Raw genomic sequence first — 21681 nt, 5'->3', positions numbered from 1 at the left:
GCAGTTTATTTTTAAGTTTAGTATTATTACTATTATTATTTCATTACTACTATTGCTGCTGCTGTTGTTTCTGTGTTGCTACTACCACTGGCTACTTCTAGGTCCACTATTACTAATTCTAGCTAAATACTTATCATCTCTAACCTATGTTTCTAGCCCATCTCCATTCTGAGCCATAGATCAGCATTTCCAACTTCCTATTTAATGGACACCTCCACCTGGAGAAAATAGCTCAGCAGGAAATTGTTACAGAAGCCCATGGGAGTTGATCTGAGGAATTCTAGAGATGATGTATAGATGTCACTGTTACTTTTTATATGATACCTATCCAATCATGTTCATGGCAGGGGTACTAAATATTCTGAAGGTGTTTCCAATTTAGTGTGCTCCAAGTCAAAACTCACTTGGGTTTGTTTTTGTTACTATATTGCTGTGTGGAATAATAGAGTGTAGATTTTGGAGTCAAACACCTTGATATGTTTAATCTTGGGTGAGTTAATTAACCTCTCTAAGCCTCAGTTTCTTCCTTTCATAAATTGGGCATTATAAAATGTTCTTCAAGGGAATGGCTTAAAAAGCGAAGTAGACACATCATAAAAGTTAGTTCCTTCATTTACCCCATTTTTTGACTGCTGGAACCAGTCACATTAACCCTTCAAAGAAGAGATCAAACCTTATCTCTCTGGTCACTTCAAGTATATTTCCCAAAGTACTTTATAAATCTTTTAGTATTGCTTATATTGTACTATTGTTATCTAATTTCCAGTCTGATTCCCAATTGTTCAGGAAGTTTCTCAAATACAGAGATTTTATAAGGCAGGTCTTATTACCTCAGTAACTAGTCTCATATTTGTCATATAGTAAATGTTTGTTATCTGTTAAAGTAGACTAACCTGCGTTCAGTCCTATCCTTTATAAGACTAAAATCTACAAATTAACACATTTAAGCTCTGATATCCATTGTTAATTTTCAATCTTTTAATTAATTTCAATAATTTTGGGCTCCTTTCTTGCCTTCCAAAATTTCTCTTTAAAATTGTGTCTGTTACTGCATTCTCTTTCCCCGCAAAACAAATGCTATGACTGTGGTAGCTACTCTCCAAAATGGTTCCCGATCATCCTTGCTCCCAGAACTTAAGCCCTAGTGTATTTTTTTTTTTTGACACATTGAGCCTGGGCTGGCCTTGTGACTCACTTTGACATGGAATGTTCTGGAAGAATGCTGTGTAACACTGGTATTACGGTTTTAAGAGTTATGTAGCTTTCCCTTTGGCCTGTTGGAACACACCTTCTTGAAACTCAGTCATCACTCTGTGCAAGGAAGCCCGAGTAGTCATGTGGAAAGACACTTATGATGCTAAACTAAGTCTCAGCTTATCTCCCAGGGGCTGACCACCACCAGCTGCCAATTATGTGAGATGGTTCTTTTGTACTTTCCAGCCTTCCCAGCATCTTGAATGATGCCATGGTAGCCTGGAGATTCTTCTACAAAATTGTGAGCAGAAATTATTGTATTAGGTCACTAAGTTTTAGAGTGGCTTATAATACAGCAATAAATAATCAAAATCATAAACAATGCAGTGATAATAATGCTCTTCCATAAACCTTTCAAAATCAGAATGTCATACTCAACTGAGGTTTCAAGTCTTATTACTGCCATCATGTGGCAATTTAGCCTCTGCTTAATCTCCAAATACATTAATAAACTCATCCCCTATTAAAATGGTTGATTCAACTCTATCAAGAACACTTATTTTTATTTGCAAAAATCTCTTTCCTGTACTTACTTGTAATTAGCTCTATCTTTATCTCTGTGGTCAACTACCCCTTCACTAACCACATTGTATCTCTTCTATCTCATGACTTAGTGGAGCCTCTCCACCTCTGATTTTTAACCTCAGAATACACTCTAGCGTACATTTTGAAAAGAATGCATTTATCTTGGGGTATTGTGTGGTGAATAGAACTGGACTATTATTTTTAAAGTAGAGATATAAAGTGCATTTGTATGATACTTTATGCTCTTTAAACTATCCCTGCATATTAAAATTAAATCATATAATTATAATGTTAATTATTCCCTAAAGAGAATTGAGCAGTTCTTCATGCCCTTGTAGTAAAATATATACAAACTGAGACCAAGAAAAGTTAAGAAACACTCACTACCAGACTATCATCAGAAATTTCTGAGTCTCAAGCTAGAGTTTTGCTTTAAGTTTTGGCCATCTCTTTCCTTCAAGAGTAAATACATAATGGTATTTACTCTTGTAAATGATATTCTTCTTCAGCTATACCCTTACCAATAAATGATCATATTTCATATAAGTGACAGGTAAGAGATTGACTAAAGTCATTACACTTTACAAGATTAGTTCAGCCTTGCTGAAGGTGAAACTAATACAGTGTATATCCCAGAAACTTCAGTAATCTTTCTCCTCAGGTAGCAGAACATTTGACTAAAAGCAGGAATCAACAAATGTTCAAAATAAATTCCTTCTCAGATTGAAAAGTTACTCCAGTTGTCTTCATGGGATTATCTTCTGAGGGTCCCCATTCAAAAAGTAGAATAGGATGGTTAAGCTATATTCCTTTTATGCTTTAATTAGATCATTTGTATTGATAATATGCTTTAAGAAAAATAAATTTTTGCACATTAATCATCATTATTGGAGAGGCAAAAGAGGCCATCTTCTATTTCACACCTAAATATCTCTTAGACATAAAAATTGAAATTATAAGAACTGAGAAAGAAACACTTTTAAGATTTTTATTTATTTATTTATTTATTTGACAGACAGAGGCCACAAGTAGGCAGAGAGGCAGGCAGAGACAGAGAGAGAGGGAAGCAGGCTCCCTGCTGAGCAGAGAGCCAGATGCAGGGCTCAATCCCAGGACCCTGGGATCATGACCTGAGCCGAAGGCAGAGGCTTTAACCCACTGAGCCACCCGAAACACTTATCTTAAATGTGTGAATTTAAGTGTAAATTCATGTGCGCATAGGTAGATCTGTGTGTGTGAGTGTGTAAGTGGGTCCAACACAAGGTAGCAATGTATATATGATTAGATAAGATATTCAAATAGATATTTTGTTTCTAAATCAATCTGTATTTTCAAATTTTAACTTTCTGCTTGCTTGAGGCACTATTTTTGTAAGACAAAATAAAAGATTCTGATATTTATCGACAGATATTATTATATAAGGACTAAAAATAATATTTTTAGAAGAATTTTAAGAAAATGTTTGAAAGAATCCTACTGAATTTTTTGAAATATTAAATATTTTAAGAAAAATATGAAAACTAATTTTTCTTCTGTAGAGAAATATGTATAAAGCTATGTTGAACCATCATTCTATATACCTGGGTATCTGTCTTTACATTTGGAAAGCTGAGGTGTATGTGCATGTCTGTATGTGTGTGTGTGATAATTTTTTTTTCATAAACTAGATTTATTTTAAAAATAAAGAAGGCAATCACAAAGGACCACATATTGTATGATTGCATAAAATGTCCAGAATAGGCAAATCTACAGAGATAAAAAGTATATTAGTGTTGCTTTAAGGCTGGAAAGGATGGGAGTTTAGAGGGTTATGGCTAATGTTCTTGGGGTTCCTTTTGGGGGGGAGGGGCTAATACAACAATCTAAAATTGATTATGGTAATGTTTGCACAACTCTGAGTATAAAAGCCATTAAATTATACACTTTACATGAGTTAATTGTATAGTATATCTCAATAAATTTGTTTAAAGTTAGTTTGAGGCTAAAAAAATGAATAAATAAATAATAAAAATAAATCTACTTTTTTCTCCTTTGTTATGAAAGTAGCACATATTCACTGTAAAAATTCAGATAAACAAAGAGAAAACCACCCATATATATTCATATATCTTCTTTAATTGAACATACAGCCCATTTTACATGTGTGAGTATTTGATTAAGGCCAGGAAATCACTACTTTAAACATTCCTAATGATTCCAACCCAACTTCCAATTGTACTGTCATTCAGTTCTGCTTTCCTAAAACTTTTAACCAATTTCCTTTAAAAAAAAAAAATCAAGGGGCACCTGTGTGATGCAGATGGTTAAGCATCAGGCTTTTGGTTTGGGCATAGGTCATCATATCACAGTCCTGGGATTAAGCCCCATGTAGGGCTCCACGCTCAGCCCAGAATCAGCTTCAGATTCTTTCTCCCTCTCCTTTCCTCTCTGCTCCCCTCCACCCATGTTCTCTCTCTCCCTCTCTTGCAAATAAATAAATAAATAACAAGATTTAAGACAATATTCAAATGATAAAGAAAATAATCTGTGGTACAATTTTGTGTCCTTGCCAAACTGAATTTATATAATATGGGAAAATGTGTGTTATTTAGTTAATATATAATCCCCTCATTCATTTAACAAAAATTTTGTGGTGTTAGTATTCATATATGGAAATAGAGATTGTAGAAATTCAGGGGACTTTTACAATGTTTTTTGGGCCCTTACTATGTTCCAGGATTCTTTCAAACATTACTGTACATTGTTTTTTATTTATCAGATAAGGATACCAAGCTCTGAGATGTTAGATATGGTACTTAATAGCACACAACCGGTAAGTAACAGAGTTGAGAATCATGCCAAATGTCTGATTCCAAAATCCCTCTTTATTTTTCTACATTTTCTATCCTAAACAGAAGTCAGATTTAACTTCTTCCCTTTATTTATTTATTTTTGCTGTTAACCTGCTATCTTTTCTTTTTCTTTCTTTCTTTCTTTCTTACTTATTTTATTGTATTTTTAAAAAAATTTTTAAATTTATTTTCAGCGTAACAGTATTCATTGTTTTTGCACCACACCCAGTGCTCCATGCAATCCATGCCCTCTCCAAACCACCTGGTTCCCCCAACCTTCCACCCCCCGCCCCTTCAAAACCCTCAAATTGTTCTTCAGAGTCCATAGTCTTTCATGGTTCACCTCCCCTTCCAATTTCCCCCAACTCCCTTCTCCTCTCTAACTCCCCTTGTCCTCCATGCTATTTGTTATGCTCCAAAAATAAGTGAAACCATATGATAATTGACTCTTTCTGCTTGACTTATTTCACTCAGCATAATCTCTTCCAATCCCGTCCATGTTGCTACAAAAGTTGCATATTCATACTTTCTGATGGAGGCATAATACTCCATAGTGTATATGGACCACATCTTCCTTACCCATTCGTCCGTTGAAGGGCATCTTGGTTCTTTCCACAGTTTGGCGACCGTGGCCATTGCAGCATCAGAATCCTAGAGGAGAATATAGGTAGTAACCTCTTTGATATTCAGCCATAGCAACTTCTTTCAAGATATGTCTCCAAAGGCAAAGGAAACAAAAGCAAAAATGAACTTTTGGGACTTCATCAAAATCAAAAGCTTCTGCACAGCAAAGGAAACAGTCAACAAAACAAAGAGGCAACCCACGGAATGGGAGAAGATATTTGCAAATGACAGTATAGACAAAAGGTTGATATCCAGGATCTATAAAGAACTCCTCAAACTCAACACACACAAAATGGACAATCATATTAAAAAATGGGCAGAAGATATGAACAGACACTTCTCCAATGAAGACATACAAATGGCTATTAGACACATGAAAAAATGTTCATCATCACTAGCCATCAGGGAGATTCAAATTAAAACCACATTGAGATACCACCTCACACCAGTTAGAATGGCCAAAATTAGCAAGACAGGAAACAACATGTGTTGGAGGGGATGTGGAGAAAGGGGAACCCTCTTGCACTGTTGGTGGGAATGCAAGTTGGTGCAGCCAATTTGGAGAACAGTGTGGAGATTCCTCAAGAAATTAAAAATAGAGCTTCCCTATGACCTTGCAATTGCACTACTGGGTATTTACCCCAAAGATACAGATGTAGTGAAAAGAAGGGCCATCTGTACCTGCTATCTACTCTTAACTGACTACACGTTCATGAGATATAAGGCATTTCGCCTCAGTTTCCAGAAGCAGTGTTGTAGATGAGAACACCTGGGTTTTATAAAAGTTTCTTGGAGGATATAGCTTTTAGTGGTGATTCTCAACCATCCACTTCTGTTTCAACTATGTTTACCATTTTATTTCCTAAGGTCCAATAAAGTATTATATTTGAAAAAAAAAGAACTTTTGCATTCACTAATCATGCCAACTCTTCAAGGCCCAGTTAATTGCTACCACAGTGAACATGTTCTGATCATCTTGGATAGTTACAGACATCCTCTGCTCTGAGACATCTAAGACTTAATTTTTGAAGCATTTTCCATGATCTTGCTAACAACTTAGAGCACTTCGATTCATGTGTAGATATTCCTTAAAGATACAGTACTTTACCTATTTTCTATCAGCCATAAATATGGCTGCCATAAAAATGATAATCTAAAAATATTACTTGAGTGAACAAAGGAATGATCACAAAAGTCCCTCACAGCTCTGAAACTTCAAATATATTGATCTAACTCTTAAACTAGTAATTATTGTTCACCAGAGCAAATCTGAGGCTTTCTAGTAAATACATATTTTTTAAAAACTATGTAATTATGTATTTCTTTGAATTCAGACCTTAACTACATAATTAAGAAAATCATAAGTTCAGGAAAATTTTAAAAACTGTGTAAAATACCTTATTTTTCATCTTTGGTCCTTGCTTCTGTTGGACAAAAACTAATGTTAAAGAAAAGGAAGTGAATCAATCTATTCTAATGGTCTTCACGTAAATGACATTGAGATACATACATGGCATATATTACAAAAAATTCTTCAGATTAATTATATTTTATCAGTGCTTTTCCATTCTGCTTCTCAATGGATATACTTTATGCTGATACCTGCATCTATGTCTAAGTATATATCTGTGTCTATATGTGAAAAAATATATATATACATTTACATGTGTGAACATGTGTGTGCAGGTGGGTGTACAACATATTTATGAGGCAGGTCCACAAAACTATTTCTGATAAGACATGGGGGAAATTAGGTGGCTGAATTGATCTAGTCTCTGTGGTTATATTTAGGTTTTCCTGTGTGAACAGGTATCTCTTGTTTCTTCTTCAGTAACTGTACTGCTGATGGCCATCAGTGATAGCCATGGAGAAAGTCATTACTTGCTCTACATAGTATTTCACCTGACTTACACAAATGGGTTCAAAAGGTCCCCTTGTAAAATTTTCAGGGGTTCTATTCACAAGTGTTAAGGAAGTTGTTTCAAAGTCTTACAAAGTTCAGATGTGTGTGGAGTGAGGGTGGTCATCAGCTAGTGATGTTTGATTCATGTTTTCAGGGTCAGACCCTCATGTCTTATCCTTTTTATTTTCAATTCACCTTTGGTCATCATTTTCCTTAACCTCACTCACCCGTCTGTTTTTTATACTCTTTATCCTGCAGCCCACCCACCTTCCTTATGAAAGAAATCCATTTCTGAGTCCTTTTTATAACTCACAATTTACAGATTTCTTATGGGTTATTCTTTCTCTCTTTTCTACCAAATTTGATCTCACTTGGTAGAAAGAGGGTTCTGTGCTGTAGATATCTACTAAATTTATTACCCATATATGAAAGTTGGTCCCAAAAATACATGTGGATAGAAGCATTCTGGGTAGCTTTCAATCTGGTCTCAAATAGCATTATTGAAATATCTGAAATTCAAAACACCTCACGATAGGATTATTAATCTGTTTCTGGACACTATTTCTTTATGTGAGAAATCTATACACATATTCATTCAACTAATTTTTATTGAACTCCTACTATATACCAAATACTGTGCTAAGTTCTGGAGGTCATATCATGGGAAAAAATGCATTTGGATGCCCTTTGGAGGGCTTATAAATAAGAAATTTATATATTAATAAAAAATCATAAAAATGTTTGTTGAATTGCAGCTCTGATAATTATGATGAAGAGAAATATATGCCAAGAGGACAGATAATACAGGATTTGAGTAAAGGATGTCAAAGAAGATTTCCCTATACAGAAATACAGATTGAGCTGGATTCTATTCACATATTAGATTCAACCTTCTTGATGTACAATGTTTAGGAGTTGTCTAGGCTAGAGGAGAAGGAAGAGATTTCTAGAACAAAAAACAAAAAACAGAAACAAAAAACAACCAAACACTCCCTTTGGCAGGAGTGAACGTAAACATTGTGCAGGAATTATAGAAGCCCAGTCCATTAGAAAAAGCAAGGTGCAATGTAGTGTGATGTAATGATGGAGAGTTAGGTGGTGATTATGGAGTGCTGAAAATCATTTCAAGGAATTTTGTCCTGACTCTAAAAGGGGGGAGCAGTCTTCAAACCTTTAAACTACAGTGGGCATAGAGATTTGCATTTCACAAGATAATTAGTTCCATTAGCAAAGGGCAAGGTTATTAAGAAGAAGACACTGAAAACATTGAAAGTCAAGGAGACCAAGTGAAGATGTGTGAATGGGAAAATGGCATGATTAAAGTGTTGTTCAAGTTTATTTCAGTGTGGGATTCCCCCCACCTCCTTTGTCATTATCTTCTAAAAATCAAATCTGGGGGAACATGACTAATTAGAATTCTAAGCAAGTCAGGTATTAGTTAATTGAGTTTTTCTGTACTGATACCATCAATTTTCAATGCTTTTAATGAAATAGAACATGGTGTTTGGAATTCAGATGCGTCTATTGTATTTCGAAGTGTAATCATCTTCAGTTTCTCCACAGATTGCCATCTGTAAAGCTTGTAAAAATGTTATTGCAAAAATAGCCAATGATTTGTGTATCGTTGGTTATCTTTTTTCCCATGGAGAAAATTTTAGCCCATTTTTTTAATAAATAAGGAAATGAAACTAAGGAGAAAAAATAGAGACAAAGAGCCCTCCCTCAAAGAGTGGTAGGGCACTAAGAGCCATAATACATGTTCAATACAAGTTTATTTAAAAAATGTATCTGATATCTTAATTATCATTATATTATAAAGTATTCTGTAATTTTCTACAAGATAATATTCAGCAATAAAAACAGAAATTGACTGGGATGATCGGACAGATATTCATAGTTATTTTTATTTAGCTACACAATTTGAAGCTATCTGAATATGAAAGACAGATAAACTTTTTTTCCTCCAGTAAGATGTGAGATAAAATGAAATCAAATAGAAACTCTAAAACTTGATTTTAGCTTAACTGGAGCTCAAATCTGTCACTGAAAATTCACAGTTAGAAATTTTTTTTTCTTCAATTAAGACAACTGGGACAATACTATATAAATAAACTTAAGTCAGCATACAGTTAGTTGTTCTACTTAAGAGCTTAGGTTGGGTTGAATGACAGTTTTTAATTACCGAGTACTGAAAAATTAATACTGAATACCACCTGTCCAGGAAGGTTAAAGACAACTCCATCTGGAGACAGAGAGATAGATTTGTGAACCAAGAGTTACTTCTAATAGTGAAAATCACTTCTAATTTTATGAATGTCTTTCCTTGTTGTCAGACAGTAAATATCATTTATACTGCCTGAAATTGTAACAAAAAGAAACTTTGCCACTTATTATAAGTCAATGCTTACATAATTTTTTTCCTCCTTCATATTTCCTGCACTGTAGTTTTACTATACTTTGATTACTCTTCCTAGATAGAGAAACTGAATCTTGGAAAAAATTTTGTAATTTTTCTCCAAAAGTTGTTAGAGTAAGCAGTTAGTTAGGCATTAACCTGAAGCCTGGATGCCAGAAAAGTGGGAGTAATAGCATGCCATCAGAAAAGTTAGAGATGTATCCTGACACCACTCCAAAAACAAAGCTACAGGTAGCTGAGTCAAACCAGACAGAGAAGTCTGGAGACTCTGACCAAGTAAGGAAGTCATGAAATCCTACTCCCAAGAAATTGCTTCCCCCAAGTAATACATATTCCATTCCTTAGTTAACAACTGTTAATAAAAGATAGGGACCCAAACCCTGGGCACACAGCTAGCCCCTGAGCTTGTTCACTTTCACATCTTAAGAGTGTACTCTCACTTTTTTCAACTTTCCTAGCTGAATGACTCAGCCTTTGTATCTGGTCTGTCCTTGAATTCTTTCTTGTGATGGACTAAAAGGAATGAATTCTGCCTATGACATCAACTCTTCCCTGGTTCTCCAGCCTCCAGAACAGCACTGGCAGTTTTTGAATTTGCCAATCCCAGAATCACGTGAGCCAATTCCTTTAAATAAATCTTTCTGCCCATCTGTCTGTATGTCTGTCTCTGTCTCTCTCTATATAGATAGATAGATATATAATTTGCAATACAATTATATTCTCTGTATATATAAATATACTATTTTTATAATTGATTTATTTTACAAATATATATGTATGTGTGTATATACATATTTGTATTACAAATTATATATATATATAGAGAGATAGATGATATAGATATATATAGATATAGATACAGATATAGATATATTTCCTATTGGTTCCATTTTTTTGGTAAATCCTAACACAAAGACCATGTGTTGTTGGTCTTTGTGTTAAGACCAAAGTTGGTCTTTGGTCTTAAGTTGACGTACTTGTTCCAGTTGACAGTTGACATACTTGTTCCAATATTTTGTGTGACTGGCATTTTCTTTTGCTCCCAAATATATCTTAGTATGTTTGATAAATTGGATGAATGAGTATGGCATATAAGAAATGTGTAAATTAGGGCACCTGGGTGGCTCAGTTGATTAAGCATCTGACTCTTGATTTCTCATCAGGTCATGATCAGAGCCATGAGATAGAACCCTGTGTCAAGCTCCATGCTCAGTGTGGAGTATGCTGTCCCTCCCCGCCTTTGCATGATCTATCTCTCCCCCTCTCTCTAGAAACAAACAAATAAAGAAACAAATAAACAAAATGTACCAATGATGTCATCCTTTTTTCTGGTTGTGTAATATTCATATATTTTGAATATACATGTATATTCATTTATATTCATATAATACATGTATATATATATGAATAAGCATAAATTTATATACATACATATATATATATGTAACATATTCTTTGTCTGTTCATCGATTGCTAGACACTAGACAATTGGTTTGTCTCCATACCTTGGCTATTGTAAATAATTCTGTGATAAAAATAAAGGTGCATATATCTTCTAGAATTAGTATTTTCTAATAAACACTGAGTGTCAGTTATACTCAAATTAAAAATGTTTTTAAAGAAATATGTCAATAAGGTGGAATATTTCAGTTTAGACACTGGAATGGGAGTGTGGGGATGGTGGTTATAAGGGAGATGAATAAAACAAGTCACAGTTTTTATTTTTGCTTAATCCTTGAGTATATGCCTTTTTTTTCCCCACATAAGATAAGAGATAGAAGAACAGGAAATATATTAGGATTCAGTTTGGGACACATTGATGTGATTAAAGAACTTTTAGGGGAGATGTTCAGCAGGTACTAGGTAAATGGGGGAAATCAAATGTGAGATATATTTGGAGATCATTAGTTTATAACTGATAATTAAATCTAGTTAAATTAAGAGTCCATCTATAAAGATATATACAGTGAAGAGAATAAGGGGTAAAGAACATGGTTAATGGGAAACACCAAGATTTAAATATAAATAGAGCCAGGGATATCCTGAAGGACTTTACAAGTTTCCAGAAAGGAGAAAAACCAGAAGTGAATTTTTGTCCATAAACCTAGAAAATGGAACATTTCATCAAATAGGCAGACCTTTAAACTTCAGTAGTCTCAATCAAGCAGCAGAAATGGAAGCCATATTTGACTATGTAGCTCCATGAGAGAAGAAATGTTTACAGGAGGGATGAACGTGATGTTACTTAAAGATCTAGGATGATCAAGAGTCCACGTTTGCCTGTGACTGAGGAGTTTCCCAGGATATAGGACTTTCAGTGTTAAATTAAGAATAGCTCCAGGCAAACAGCATGGTTGATCTTCTACAGAAGATTTGCATGCGCATGAAAGGTGATACTTTTGAAGGAGAAGAAATAATCAGAAAAATGCTGTACTTGCTTCTCCTTCCCTTCCCTCATCATCCTCATCTCTCTGTTTATACATAATGAAAGAATGAAACATCTCCAATAAGTCAATATGTTTGTAAGTACATTGGTGTCCTTAAGGGATAGAAAAAAAAAATTATTTAAAACTAAGAGAAGAGGGGGGGAGAAGTCAAGATGGCGGAGAAGTAGCAGGCTGAGACTACTTCAGGTAGCAGGAGATCAGCTAGATAGTTTATCTAAAGATTGCAAACACCTACAAATCCAGCGGGAGATCAAAGAGAAGAAGAACAGCAATTCTAGAAACAGAAAATCATCCACTTTCTGAAAGGCAGGACTGGCGGAGAAGTGAATCCAAAGCGACGGGAAGATAGACCTCGGGGGGAGGGGCCGGTTCCGGGCAAGCGGCTGAGCAACGGAGCACAAAATCAGGACTTTTAAAAGTCTGTTTCACTGAGGGACATCGCTCCAGAGGCTTAACTGGGGTGAAGCCCATGCAGGGTCAGCATTGCCTCAGGTCCCGCAGGGTCACAGGAGGATTGGGGGTGTCTGAGTGTCGCAGAGCTTACAGGTATTCGAACCGGGAAGCCGGCTACAGAGAGCTGAGGAGTGAGCTCTCAGCTTGGGGTTACCTTGAACCGGTCACAGGGTTGGTCAGCTCAGAGCGCGGCCGCAGGCCAGGGTGGCGGGAGTAATTGGGTGCTGGTCTCTGAGCGTGCACTGAGGAGTGGGGCCCCGGGCTCTCGGCTCCTCCGGGCTGGAGACTGGGAGGCCACCATCTTCATTCCTGTCCTCCGGAACTCTACGGAAAGCGCTCAGGGAACAAAAGCTCCCGAAAGCAAACCCGAGCGGATTACTCAGCCCGGCCCCTGGTAAGGGCAATGCAATTCCGCCTGGGGCAAAGACCCTTGAGAATCACCACAACAGGCCCCTCCCCCAGAAGATCAACAAGAAATCCAGCCAGGACCAAGTTCACCTACCAAGGAGTGCAGTTTCAATACCAAGGAGAGCAGTGGAATTCCAGAGGAGGAGAAAGCAAAGCACAGAACTCATGGCTTTCTCCCCATGATTCTTTAGCCTTGCAGTTAATTTAATTTTTTTTCCTTTTCAATTTTTTTTCTCTTCTTCTGCTAATTTTTTTTAACTTTTACCCTTTTCTTTTTTAACGTTTTTTAACTAGTTTATCTAACATATATTTTTTTCTTTTTCATATTTTTCTTTATTTGTTTTCTTTTTTTAATTGTTTCTTTTTTTTTTCTTTTTCTTTTTTTCTTTTTTTTCTTTCTGAACCTCTTTTTATCCCCTTTCTCCCCCTCATGATTTGGGATCTCTTCTGATTTGGTTAAAGCATATTTTCCTGGGGTTAAAAAAATTTTTTTTTGATACCCAACAGTAATAAGTTTATTCAAAGCTTTAAGGCCATATATATAGTGATAGGAGAAGCAATACACCTGTGTCTAGTAAAACAAACACGAGTTCCCATAATAAGTTTCACATTTAACTATAAATAGACTTCGTGACGCCAAACAGCTTATGCTAGTACACTTGTTCTGTATTGATAAAGCAAACCTGAAAGTAATTTATGAGCAGCACTAGGGCAGCAAGAGATGGGCAGAGGACATGAACAGACATTTCTGCAAAGAAGACATCCAGATGGCCAACAGACACATGAAAAAGTGTTCCATATCACTCGGCATCAGGGAAATACAAATCAAAACCACCATGAGATATCACCTCACACCAGTCAGAATGGCTAAAATTAATAAGTCAGGAAATGACAGATGCTGGCGAGGATGCGGAGAAAGGGGAACCCTCCTACACTGTTGGTGGGAATGCAAGCTGGTGCAACCACTCTGGAAAACAGCATGGAGGTTCCTCAAAATGTTGAAAATAGAACTACCCTATGACCCTGCAATTGCACTGCTGGGTATTTACCCTAAAGATACAAACGTAGTGATCCGAAGGGGCACGTGCACCCGAATGTTTATAGCAGCAATGTCTACAATAGCCAAACTATGGAAAGAACCTAGATGTCCATCAACAGAGGAATGGATAAAGAAGATGTGGTATATATACACAATGGAATACTATGCAGCCAACAAAAGAAATGAAATCTTGCCATTTGCAATGACGTGGATGGAACTAGAGGGCATCATGCTTAGTGAAATAAGTCAATCGGAGAAAGACAACTATCCTATGATCTCCCTGATATGAGGGAGAGGAGATGCAACATGGGGGGTTAAGGGGGTAGGAGAAGAGTAAATGAAACAAGATGGTATTGGGAGGGAGACCAACCATAAGTGACTCTTAATCTCACAAAACAAACTGAGGGTTCCTGGGGGGGATGGGGGTTGGGAGAGGGGCGGTGGGGTTATGGACATTGGGGAGGGTGTGTGCTACGATGAGTGCTGTGAAGTATGTAAACCTGGCAATTCACAGACCTATCTATACCCCTGATGATAAAAATATATTATATGTTTATAAAAAATAAAATAAATAAAAATAAAAGCTCGTAGAATAGTAGGCAATGAAATGAGAACTGTTCATACTATTTTGGTCAGTTGAGAAAAGTAGGTTATGAAATATATTGTAAAATATGATACTTTTTTGAAAATATACACAGAACAGAGACTGGAAGAACACACACCATTTTTAAAGTAATTATCTTTGAGTAGTGATATTATGGATTATTATTTTCTTTTTGCTGATTTTTATTTTGCAATATTTATACAAGTAATATGTTCCTATTGTAAAAAAAAAAAGAGAGAAAATCTGCTAAAGAGAAGAGACAGAAACACTGAATTTGAAAATAAATATTTCATCTGAAAAAAAAACAAAATAAAACAAAAAAAATCTAAGAGAAGAGAACATTCAGTGAATATGCTGATGCCATGTAATTTTGTGTTGGTTTTGTTTTCAACAGTGTACTGATGTTCCAGATGGCAGAGTGGAGTGGGTTGCCAAGAAGGCCTACAGTGAGAGATTAAATCAAAGGGGAAGAAATACAGAGCAAAGAGGTGAGCATGGAGTAGAAATAGGTGACAGCAGTGACTTGCATTTACAGGATGACAGACCTGAGGGATATTATACTGTTTGCTATAGTTGAACTGTGTATCTCAATTATCATGTGATGATAGTTATGTCAACTAAGAGAGAGGAACCCATGCTAGGAATCAAAGGTTGGTTTGATAGAGCATTTGTTAAAACAAATAGAGCATTGTTAAAAGATAGGAAAACAAATATTACTGTCCAACAAATAAGCAAAGAAAACAAACAGAAACAGGCAACTCTGTTTTATATCTTGGCAAAGCTCAATTTTTGCTTGGGGTTTGACCTCAGTACAATTCAGCATCTAGTAACATTTTACACTCGTATAGGAATATGAGGGTTTGTGCTCATGTACTGCATTACTTAGGATTTTTCAGGATGCAGAAACATATTTAAGCTAATATATTTGGGAAAACATTGTAAGGATGCATGGGGAAGTAAAGAAGACAAGGAAGTCTATCAATAGTGGTACAGTCATGCCACAAGAAATTGAAATGCCATTCTAGATAAAACCTAAATTGAATGAATCACAATTGTGGTGACTCAGTCAGTTTCTGTTCCACTTATAACTCTTTTCTCCCCTATACCATAGTTTCTATTTAACCATGGGTTTTGTTTGTTACCACTTCACTTTATTGCCATTAGTTAGCATCTTACTGCTGTTTGCTGAGTTTCTTTGTATTTTTCACATTCACACTTCTACCAGAAAGTCATATGCCATGTAATTTTGTGTTATTTTGTTTATACATTCTCCAGTGTAAGGGAGTTCTTTATGACAAAGGCTTTTTTTTTTTTAGGATTTTATTTATTTATTTGACAGACGGAGATCACAGAGAAGCAGGCAGAGAGAGAGGAGGAAGCAGGCTCCCCGCTGAGCAGAGAGCCCGATGTGGGGCTCGATCCCAGGACCCTGGGATCATGACCTGAGCCAAAGGCAGAGGCTTTAACCCACTGAGCCACCCAGGCGCCCCTATGACAAAGGCTTTTAATCAAACAACGTCATAGCAACAAAAAAATCTAATTGCCTTAAGTCCAAAGAATTATACCAAGTGAGGCAGAGTGATAAAATTCAAACTATGATTAACTATAGCACTAAAAAGAGTTAAAACCTGTAGTTTAAGAAGAAATCTTTCTTATGAGTGATTTAGACCTGATTCCTACCTTAGGAGGCAAATTTGTAGCACACGTTTCTCTCAAAGACATGTAGACTTCAGTGAGGATGTGAAAAAAGAAAACGGAGTTCTTCTGAAATTTAAGCCCCAGATAAACCAGTCCCAATACAAAGGGTCTAGATTAATAATTACTAAGTTACTATGTGGTATTACCTGAGTAATACAGCTTTTATCTGTATATTTTGGTACATTTGTGTCAATCATTTAGCTCAAATTTAAATCTGCTTGGGACGTGGCTTATACCTTCCACTTTTGCCTTCGAAATCTAACTTTTATAAATAAGTAATTATATCTCTTTCATACTTTCCCTTATTTATTCACATTTTACAGCTTTTCTTGTGTTTAGACAAGAAAATCCAATTAAGAATTCTTTTTTTTTCTACCTCAATGAGGCCAATGCTACAAATTCAATATAAGTTCTTCTTCTTTCATTTGTGTTTAATTTCTTACACCTATAAATCTATACTCATACTCTCTTGATAATAAAGATAGCAGAATTGCATGTGTGAGAGCTCTAGGGATGCCACCACAAAATATTCCACAATGGCATGCTAATTATTTTAATTTAAAATTACTTAAGAGGGGCACCTGGGTGGCTCTGTGGGTTAAAGCCTCTGCCTTTGGCTCAGATCATGATCTCAGGTCCTGGGATTGAGCCCCACAACAGGCTCTCTGCTCAGCAGGGAGCCTGCTTCCTCCTCTCTCTCTCTCTGCCTGCCTCTCTGCCTACTTGTGATCCCTATCTGTCAAAATAAATAAAAAATAAAATAAAATAAATTTTAAAAAATAAAAAATAAAATTACTTAAGAAATAGCCAGTGCAAAACATTGATCCTCTTTTGTCTCCTGAAAGCAAAAAATTCTCCGATGTAAAATGTATCCTCCCTATACCAGGAGGTAAAGAGACATCCTTATCATGAAAGATAGGAAATTCAGGGCCAACGAAGCCTATATAAACAAACTTTGTCACTTTCATTAATTTATTATCCCAATCCAAATTGTGTTTAAAATTCTATATTAATTAAAGGTCCTAAACATAAGGATTTGTTGTTTTTGTTGTTGTTGTTGTTATTCTGTCAATTTCTCACAAATTTATATTTCTTTTTCTAAAATTCATAAAAGTTTCATGCCTTTGTTGCCTCTTTGGTCTCAATTTTATTATTGGTTCTCCATACTCATATTCTTTTTTTTTTTTTCTCTCCTGTTAACCTGTCTTATGTCAATGTAATTCTTAGACCAGCTAGAAGAATTCTGAAGAGCAGGGAAAGTTTTTCCTCCCCAGCACATGTAAGATACATAATTATTATAGCAAAGATATCACATAGAAACTTTTCTACCACATTTTCTTTAAACTGCACAATCAAGTCAATTCCAACAGTTACTTTTTTTCAAAGCTCTGTTGGTACTATGAAGAACAAATTATTCAGAGATGGAGAAATGAAAGAAATAAAAAATATATATATGATAGGCCATCCTCTATTAATTTTATGTGTGCATTGTATGAATTTAACTAGAGATTGGTAGCAAAATCATATCCTTTATTTGCAGGACATTTTTTTCTAGTAACTCATATACAAAGATGAATTTATGAGACATAGTACCAAGGAAAACACGTCAGAATAGTAAAAAATAATTACTCTAATTCAATTTTTAGCAAAGCTGATTAAAAGCAATGATTTATTAAAATTGACCATTAATTAATTAGAAAGAGATGCAACTAGCAAGATTAAAATTGAAATTTATTTATAGATTAGTCTTGTGTTCTCGGTTCTCAATTGGTCCTCATAACCTGATTTGGACAAACATGGCAAAAAATAAGAATGAAAATATTGGAGACTAAAATCCTATTTTTGTTCCATTATTGGATCCCTACCATATTAGTTAGGGTTTTCCAGATAAACAGAAGTAAAAGGAACTATGGATGTGAATATAATATATTTAATATGTAAATAACATATGAACAATTGACTCATTCAATTATAGAGGCTGGAAAGTCTCATGATCTGCCATCTGCAAGATGACAACCCATAAAAGACAGTGGTATAATTCGAGTCCAAGTCTGAAAGTCTGAGAACCAGGGGAGGGGGAGCTGATGGTGTAAATACCAATTCAAAGGCATATGATGGATGACAAATTTCAAGTAGGGAGGAAGAAAAAGGGGTGAATTCATCTTTCCCCTGCATTTTGTTTATTCAGTCTAATAGATTAGATGATGTCATTCACATTGGTGAAGACAATCTATTTTACTCAGTTCAATGATTCAAATGACAAGCCCATCCAGAAACACACTTACAGATATACCACAGACATAATATTTTATGGGCTATCTGGGCAATCCTTAACACATAAAATTAACCATAACATTTACTTTTATTTGTGAGGTAATTCAAGGCCAGAAAGGAAAATTTACATAGTGAAGTATATCAGACCATATTTTAGCTGTTGGTAACAGAAAACTATTTACACAACTTGAGCAAATAGATTTGTTTTTGCTCACATAACAAGAGGTGTAAAGCAAGTCATCTGTTGGATTGATTTCAGGACTCAAGTTGTCAGAGCTGATGACTCATTGCTTCTGTTAATTACAACCATCTTCAGCAAGAAGAATGTGAAGGTAAGATAGCACCTATTTCAAGAAAGTGCAGAGAAATTTCTAGGAAAACAGAAGCAAACTTCATTTACCATCTTTTGGCCAATAGTATCCACAAGTAGCCAAAATATAGCCAAAGAAACAAATTTGGGAACAGATATTGGTGTAGCTAACCAGAAGTGTCTGCTGTAACTCAAGCAGATGACATATTTTTCTGGAAGAACTAAAAATAAGGATCAATTGTCTCTCTCCAATGATGCAATGATCATGGTACAACTGATAGTACCACTAGGTCAACATTCACCTCTAAGAGTCAATGCTGGAGAAATTAACATGCCCAAACAACATCAGAAAATTGGAATAAAACATAAGGGATGAAGCAGCAAAATTCACATTCCAGAATTTCTTAAGGAATTTCAGTGAAAGTAGATAATAAGTTGTCCCTTCCTTTAAGAAAATAAGAGAAATTACTATATAATGCTTTGAGCAAAATTAAAACAACATAAATTCCACAGGAAACTTGGTGCATGGACATATAGCATTTTCTTGATTTTCTTTTGGAGATTATCTTTTATAAAGCTCTAAAGAGATTCCTGTGGCATACCACCAGTCTTAAGTGCAGGATATCACAAGCACTAGTTCTGTTACCCAGCAGAATAGCTTCAATTTATTGATCATCTCCTCTCCTGTAGGAATACATATCATCTTAATTAATACTCATGTATTGGCATTAGTATTTCTATTTAAAAATTAGAAGAAGAAATCCAAAGAAATTAATTAACACAACTATATTAGTGAGGCTAGAATTCTTATAGTGGTAAAATCCAGGAAGGTCTTATTCAAAAGGCAATGGTGTTTTCACTTTATCTTCACTTAGAGGAAAGGATACCTGACACCAAGAAGTATACCTCAGAGACTTCAACATATTTTATTACACCTTTATAATAAATCACACCTTCTGAATGTTATTTAACACATTTGGAACATTTGAAGTGTGGAGGAAAAAAGAGGCTATAAATACCAAATTAAAGCAATTAATCATTTCCAAATAAAAGATACATTAAAGCACCATTTTAGTAAATTAAATAACCAGTACTAAAAGGCAGACTAAAATGTTAAACTCTATGATAAAAAATTCCAACCTTCAAAATTTATCTTTCAAAATTTCTACCAATTACCATTAATTCTTTACAATCCATTTTCTGCCTGCTTCATTTTCCATTCACTACATTACTCCTTTTTTTTTGAGAAAAAATGTCTATCCTAATCTGTGTACATATTAAGTATTTGTTTTCCCATCTTTCACGTTGTTATAGTCCATTTTCTTTTGTATAGTCACAGTTCACTAATTTTGCTATTTTTTCCACTTCTTTTCAACCCACTAGAATTTTCATTTGCTTGACATAGCACTTAGTAGAAGTTCTCAGATGTTAAGGTCTTTGGAAGCTTCTTCAGTTTTAAGAAGTGCAAAGTGCTGTGAATGTCTACTCTTCTATAATAAATAATATCACTTAAAAATAAATGGCAGTCATAATTTGAAAGAAAGCCTTTAAGTTGTCATTCCATATCTCCTCACTGATATATTGTATAATTAGGAGATCCTAAGTGCAATTCTTCAAAGAAAAGCTGGAAACAGAGTTCATATATTTGTCATTGAGTAATACATAGCATATCCAGCTCCCCTGTGGTTAAAAATTAGACTGTTCTTCTATTAAAAAAACTCCAATAGGCACAGGACAACAGACATTTGTTGAAACAAATGTGATCTCTGCATGATTCATCCCTTCAGGGAGGCTTGACCTGTCTATTGTGGAACATTTATAAAAAACTGTTTCACCAGAGGAAATTCATGATTTTATCCATGTTACCTGAATTCTCTATTGAATTTGAATGGAAAACAAAACAAATGGAAAAAATTCAAGCAGTTTTTCAGTCAGATGAGAAAATGGTGTTCATGGAGCCCTACCCATACATATATCACTTTCCTCAGAGGTCAGTTATTTAATTATGATTCAAAATTACAGAGTCAATCTAGCAGAAGAAACTTGAGTACATTTTTTTTTAAAAAAGTTTTTCTTCCAATCCAACCATGGGTAACTGTCTCAGATGCATGTTTTTAGATATTGTTGAGTACCACTATTTCCATACATTAGTGGGAGCTGGGAGAAGAATGCTAAGATAGTAAATAAATAATTGAATAATTAAATAAAATAATTGAATAAAATAATTCAAAGTAGACTTGGACTCACCCACATGATATTATGCCAGAGTATCCCTTGAAGTACCAGCTCTAAAGTGCCTACATTAACCCTTTATTTAAATGTTAAATATCTGTTTGTTTCCCAAAGAGTTTTAGAAGGGAGGAAGGGTGGGGGGAATGAATGATCCTGGCGATGGGTATTAAGGAGGGCATGGATTGTATGGAGCACTGGGTGTTATATGCAAACAATGAATCATGGAACACTACATCAAAAACTAATGATGTAATGTATGGTGACTAACATAAACAATAAAAAAAAATAAAACAAATAAATGTCAAAACTCCAACTTTGAGTAAAAGCTATATGCAACATCAAAGCCAATTGCTGTAAGACTTCACTCCAAGACTTTGCAAAATACATGCTCCTATCTGCCATCTATTCCTTTTATTTTGTCTTACTTATTGTTTTCTTCTCAATTCTCTATTAAAAGTTCTCCCTGTTCTTTACAAAGTACACTTTAAGTGCTCAAAACCTGTTACTTATTTGCCTCATAACTTCAACAAAAGAGACAATAAAAGATTAATGGGCTATAACTATACATCTATCTATTGATATCTTTATTATACAGATGTTAAAAATAGTTACATGTTTGAATAGTTACATTATTGTCCTATGAAGTAAGAAAGTAAAACTTGG

Source organism: Lutra lutra, chromosome 14 (genome assembly GCF_902655055.1).
Source record: "Lutra lutra chromosome 14, mLutLut1.2, whole genome shotgun sequence".
Classification (NCBI taxonomy): domain Eukaryota; kingdom Metazoa; phylum Chordata; class Mammalia; order Carnivora; family Mustelidae; genus Lutra; species Lutra lutra.
Note: the sequence above shows the minus strand (reverse complement) of the source record.